Source organism: Meles meles, chromosome 21 (assembly GCF_922984935.1).
Source record: "Meles meles chromosome 21, mMelMel3.1 paternal haplotype, whole genome shotgun sequence".
NCBI classification, from domain to species: domain Eukaryota; kingdom Metazoa; phylum Chordata; class Mammalia; order Carnivora; family Mustelidae; genus Meles; species Meles meles.
The window spans coordinates 20038349-20044596 of NC_060086.1; positions in this window are offsets into that span (position 1 = coordinate 20038349).

The following is a 6248-nucleotide window of genomic DNA, read 5'->3' on the forward strand; positions in this document are numbered from 1 at the left end:
CTGGCATCAAGTGCTATGCAAATGAAGCTTCAAGCTGTCAAGTCCTCTAGCCTCCCGCTCTCTACCAGCCAGCCAGCTGCTCCTAACCCTCCTAGCAAATCAAAGCTCCAGAACTCCGGCCATCCACACCAACCTCCTAATCGGTCTTCCTGTGGCCAGTCTCTCTCCCGCTCCCCAAAGTCCCAGCTCTTTTGGAGGTTCCGTTTCAATGGGGGTGACATGAGAGCACGCATAAGAGAGAGTGATAGAGACTGACTGGGTGACTCAAGTCCCGCATCGGGCTCCCTGCTGGGCGGGGAGCCTGCTTCTCCCTCTACCAAATAAGTAAATAAATAAATAAATAAAATCTTAAATAAATAAAATCTTCGAAAAAGGAGAGAGTGATAGAATGTCAAGGCTCATGATATACTAAAGCAGGTGAAGAGGGGCAGAGATGGGGGGCAGGGGAAATGCCATTTTATTTTACTTTTTAAAGATTTTATTTATTTATTTGATGGACAGAGAGAGAATACAAACTGGGGGAGTGGGAAAGGGAGAAGCAGGCTCTCTGCAAAGCAGGGAGCCCTATGTGGGGCTCAATCCCAGGTCCCTGGGATCATGACCTGAGCCAAAGACAGACACTTAATGATTGAGCCACCCAGGCGCCCTGGGAGATGCCATTTAAGCAAGGTGGTCTCTGGTGGCTGTTGAACAGAGACCTAAAGCAACAGCCAGGGAAGACTTGGCTAACTGCTAAGTGGACAGAGTCAGTCTCCAACTCCTAGTCCCTCTTTTCACGGCTCCTGTGGAAGTCTTTTCTGAGACCACGAAAGCCCCGCCTGGTGGTCCCTGCCAGACTCTCCCACCTCATCTTTCCCAGTCCCTGCACTTCCAGCCACACCGGCCTTCCCCCTGTACAGGCTCTTTCACCGCACTGAGCTTTCCCACACGTGGGTCTCTCTTTCCTCTCCATCAGCTCAGAACTTACAGAAGAAGTTTCCAGGACCTCTTGCTGACCCTCAGACTAAGTTATATCTCCTGAAAAATTTGGTGCTTTGTTGTCTCTCAACACTTTTAACTCTAGGAACAATTATTTGAGTTTCTGAAGACTCACAGTAAGAGAGGGGTCACATCTGTCTTGTTAATTTCTGTGTCCGGGTCATGTTTAACTCCCTCAAAAACTGTAATAGTGACAAACACCAGGCTATGTTTTCACATGGATTAACTCACTTAACTCTCAAAACAACCTAATGAGAGTAGATTATCATCTCTGTTTTATAGACGGTAGAAAGGATAGTTAAGTAACTTGCCCCAGTGACGCAGCTGGAAAGCAGCAAGAAGATCCGGGGCTTGAACCCAGAGAGACTGACTCGTGGCTGTGCCCTCAACTGTGGTGCGGGACAGACGGTCAGATCCAGCTCTGAGACATGCCAGGCATTATCCTAGGCCCAGGGGAGATAATCCTGGGAAAACAAACCAGTAAAACACTTGAAGTTCCAGCTTTTATCAAGCTTACATTCCTGGTGAGGGAAGACCAAGAACAAACACACTAAGACACACTAAGTAGACGTATAAAATAATGACAGGTAATGTGTGTTAGGGAAATAAAAAGCAGGGTTCGGGCAGGGGAGGTACTGTTTTAGACAAAGGTGGCCTGGCAAGGCCTCTCTGATGTGGTGACATTTGAGCAGAGAATGCTTGGGGGAGAGAGCATTCCAAGTAGAGGTAAGTAAGTACAAATACTCGGAGGCTGGCCCAGCTTATCCTAACAGGAAACAACCAGGAGGCCCAGGGGACTGCAGGGGACTGAGGGACTGTTGGCAATGAGATGGAGAGAAGGGCCGGGCCTGGATTTGGCAGGGCTCTGAAGGCCAAGCTCAGGCGTTCAGATGGGACGCCAAGTGTAGCAGGAAGGCTGTGAGCAGAGGCTAGTGTCGAGAAGGACTGTAGGGGTGAGGCCCCGGGGGCAACTGCTGCAGTCTAGGTGAGAGGAGTAGAACGGCAAGCTGGGAGTAGAGTTGCCAGATTTAGCAAATAGCTCTTCCGCGGGGGGACCTCTGAGAGGACCCTCTGGAAGGCGGCTATCAAGTGGCTGAGATCCCAGGAGGCTAGGAGAGGGTGGTGAGCTACTAGAACCCCTCTCTCCTCTCTAAGAGGACTGGGAACTTTTTTTAAGAAAAGATTTTTATTTATTTGTCAGAGAGAGAGTGAGAGAGCACAAGCAGGGGAAGAGGCAGGCAGAGCGGGCAGAGGGAGAAGCAGGCTCCCCGCTGAGCAGAGAACCCGATGCAGGGGCTCAATCCCAACCTGACCCAAAGGCAGGACCACCTAACCAACTGGACCACCCAGGCATCCCTAGACTGGGAACTTTTGAGAACACAGCCAACACAGTGCGGGCACTTTGCAGGTGGAATCCAGTACTTCTTAAGCAAGCGTGCCAATCCAAAACATCTGCAACCTTCCAAGAAGGCAACTAAAATCGGGAAGGGTGTGGAAAGACAGGCACTCACACGCTGCTGCTGGGGGGAGGGGAGTGTACATGTACACAGTATTTTTTTATTTGGATTTTTAATGAAATTTTGTGTATTTATTTGAAAGAGAGATAACACAAGTGATGGTGAAGAGGGAGAGGGAGAAGCAGATTTCTCGCTGAGCAGGAAGCCCAACTTGGGACTCGATCCTAGGATCCCGGGATCATGACCTGAGCCAAATGCAGACGCTTAAACTATGGAGCCATCCAGGTGCCCCGGATTTGTTTTTTTTAAACGATTGTTTCTTAAAAAGAAAAAAAAGTTGTTAATTTAAAATATATCCTTTAGGGGCGCCTGGGTGGCTCAGTGTGGTAAGTCTCTGCCTTCAGGTCAGGTCATGATCTCAGGGTCCTGGGATCGAGACCCACATCAGGCTCTCTGCTCAGCGGGGAGCCTGCTTCCTCCTCTCTCTCTGCCTGCCTCTCTGCCTACTTGTGATCTCTGTCTGTCAAATAAATAAAGAAAATCTTTTTTAAAAAATTAAAAAAATAAAATATATCCTTTGTCCCAGACATTCCAGTTTTAGAAACTAATGCTAAGGAACGAATCAGAAAAATGAGCAAACGTGCATGTGTGAAGATGTCCATCACAGCATTATTTATAAAAGCAAAACTATTTGGACATGCCATAGAAGTTTTAACAACAGAAAAACGGGCAAAGAAGCAGCAGTTGGGAGGCAAGGAAACTCAAATGACCAGTAAGTATGTTGAAAAGATGGTCTACCTCCTGAATAATGGGAAATGGGAGAGTGATAACTACTATTTCACAGAGCAAACAGGACTTCACCTGTATCTGTAAAGTTGCATGTATTTTGACAATTCTGCATCCTAAAAAAGCATCTTAGTGTTCAGACCATAGTCTTTAAAAGGAAGTAGGTAGGGCTGGTTGCCGAAAAGGCCGAGTCTGTGACTACGGCTGGAAGGTACAAGGTAAGCCTGCAGTATCTCGTTGAGCCAGGAAACCAGGGGTTTTTCAAAGATTAATGAGGTTTTGTTGGAAAGACACAAGAATCTTCACGCAGGGCCAGCTCTAAGACTACTGAAACCTCAAAAGGAGAATATCAACCTGTCAATATTGGCCTTGGTCCGTTGAACTTTTCACAAGAGAGTAAACCTAAAGTACTATATTCTAAAACAGGGTGTTAGGATATAACACATTCTATTTTTTTGTTGTCTTCTTAACTAACAACAAGGAACCAAAAAATTAACAGAACACGTGTTTATTAATTCTAGGAATACATACACAGGTGTTTGTTTTAGTTTTCTTATTTTTTTAAAACTTAAAAACAATTTTATTTTCTTTAAGGTTTTTTTTAAAAATTTATTTGTCAGAGAGAGAGAGTGCACAAGAAGGGGGAGAGGCAGGCAGAGGGAGAAGCAGGGTCCCCACTGATCAAGGAGCCCCATGTGTGGCTCGATCCCAGGACACTGAAATCATGACCTGAGCCGAAGGCAGCCCCCCTTTTTTTTTGTATTTTTTTTATTTCTTGTTTTTTCTATAAACATACAATGTATTTTTATCCTCAGGGGTACAGTTCTGTGAATCGCCAGGCTTACACACTTCACAGCACTCTCCATAGCACACACCCTCCCCAATGTCCATAACCCCCCTCCCCCTCGCCCAACCCCACCTCCCCCCAGCAACCCCCAGTTTGTTTTGTGAGATTAAGAGTCACTTACAGTTTGTCTCCCTCCCAATCCCATCTTGTTTCATTTATTCTTCTGAAGGCAGCCACTTTTAACCAACTGAGCCGCCCAGGCGTCCCAAAAACAATTTAAAAATAATGTTTCTAGGGTAGAGGTCACATAAATGTTTGCTTTATAATTATTTTTTTTTAAAATACATGTACTTAGGGTTGCCTGGGTGACTCGGTTGGTTAAGCTTCTGCCTTTGGCTCAGGTCATGATCCCGGGGTCCTGTAATCGAGCCCCGAATCGGGTTCCCTGCTCAGTGGGGAGTCTGCTTCTCCTTCTGCTCCTCCTCCTGCTCATGCTTTCTCTCTCTCTCTTTCTCAAATGAATAAATAAAATATTTAGAACAATACATGTACTTACACATTCTTCTCATGTGTGTTATACTTTACAATTAAAAAGTTAAAAAAAAGGACCACAGCAAGGGATGGCATGATTAAATTATGGGATAGTCGCTATAATGGCAAAATGTGCAGTCACTAATACGTGCAACATACTGAAAACAGTGGGGCGTAGTGTAGTGTCTTCTGTATGATTCTGGTTTATCAACTGAGAGGATGAGTATGTTTCTTTAGGTAGAGAAGGAAAGAAGTAAGAACATGTACTCATATGCTGACTGGGGTTATCTCTGAGTGGCAGGATTTGGGGATGATCTCAACTTTTTGTATGCTTGTCTGAATTTTCAAAAATTATGATCACATGCATGTATCATTATTATGAAAACAATGCACTACAAAAATCCCAAACCCCCTCAATCCAATCTCCCACATATAACTACTCTGAACAGAGTTTAGTGGCTATCCTCATAGACCATCTTTTCAGACCCTCACACATACATTTTCTTTTTTCTTTCTTATTTAAACAAAAATGAGATAATACTGTACGTATGGTTCTACAACTTGCATTTCTTATTTAGCAACACAACTATAGAGATATTTTCTTTGTGAATCACACCGTCCAATCAGGAAAAAAAAGGTAGTTATTTCTGGTTTTGGAAACAACCAATATTGTACCAATTGATATAATAGTAATAATAATAATAATATTTAATTTATTTAACTGATTATTACCAACTGAGCCACCCAGACACCCCGATGATTCTGTTTTGTAAAAAAATAAATGTATCTAGGGACGTCTGGGTGGTTCAGTCTGTTAAGAGTCTGCCTTCGGCTCAGGTCATGGTCCCAGGGTCCTGGGATTGAGCCCCACATTGGGTTCCCTGCTCAGCGGGAAGCCTGCTGCTCCCCCTGCTTGTTCTCTCTCTCTGATAAATAAATAAATATGAAAAATAATAGATATATCTAAATAAGCAAATAAAAAGACAGACAAAATTTTTAAAAGAATATACCCCAAACTATTAAATACGACATTTTGTTAAGGGTAAGAAGGCAAAAACTGTCATCTTTTCTTACTTATGTGCTTCTATATTTTCTTTAAAAATTTTTTTGCAGTAAGCAAAAAATTGCTTCTTTTTACATTGCTTCTCTCTTTTTTTTAAAAGATTTCTTTATTTAGGGGTGCCTGGGTGGCTCAGTGGGTTAAAAGCCTCTGCCTTCGGCTCAGGTCATGATCCCAGAATCCTGGGATCGAGCTCCGCATCGGGCTCTCTGCTTGGCAGGGAGCCTGCTTCCCTTCCTCTCTCTCTCTGCCTGCCTCTCTGCCTACTTCTGATCTCTGTCTGTCAAATAAATAAAATCTTAAAAAAAAGATTTATTTATTTATCTGAGAGAGAGCATGAGTGGGAGGGACAGAGGGAGAGGGAGGGAGAATCTCAAGCAGACTTCCCGGCTGAGTGCAAAGTCAAAGTGGGGCTTGATCTCATGACCTTGAGATCACAACCTAAAGTGAAACCGAGAGCTGGATGTTCAACAGACTGTGGCCTCCAGGTGCCCATGGTGCTTCTTTTTTCAAGAAAGATTTTATTTATGGGGCACCTGGCGGTTAAGTCGGTTAAGGTTAAGCGTCTGCCTTCGGATCAGGTCATGATCTCAGTCAGGGTCCTGAGATCAAGTCCTGCAGTGGGGCGGGGAGTCCCCAGCTCAGCGGG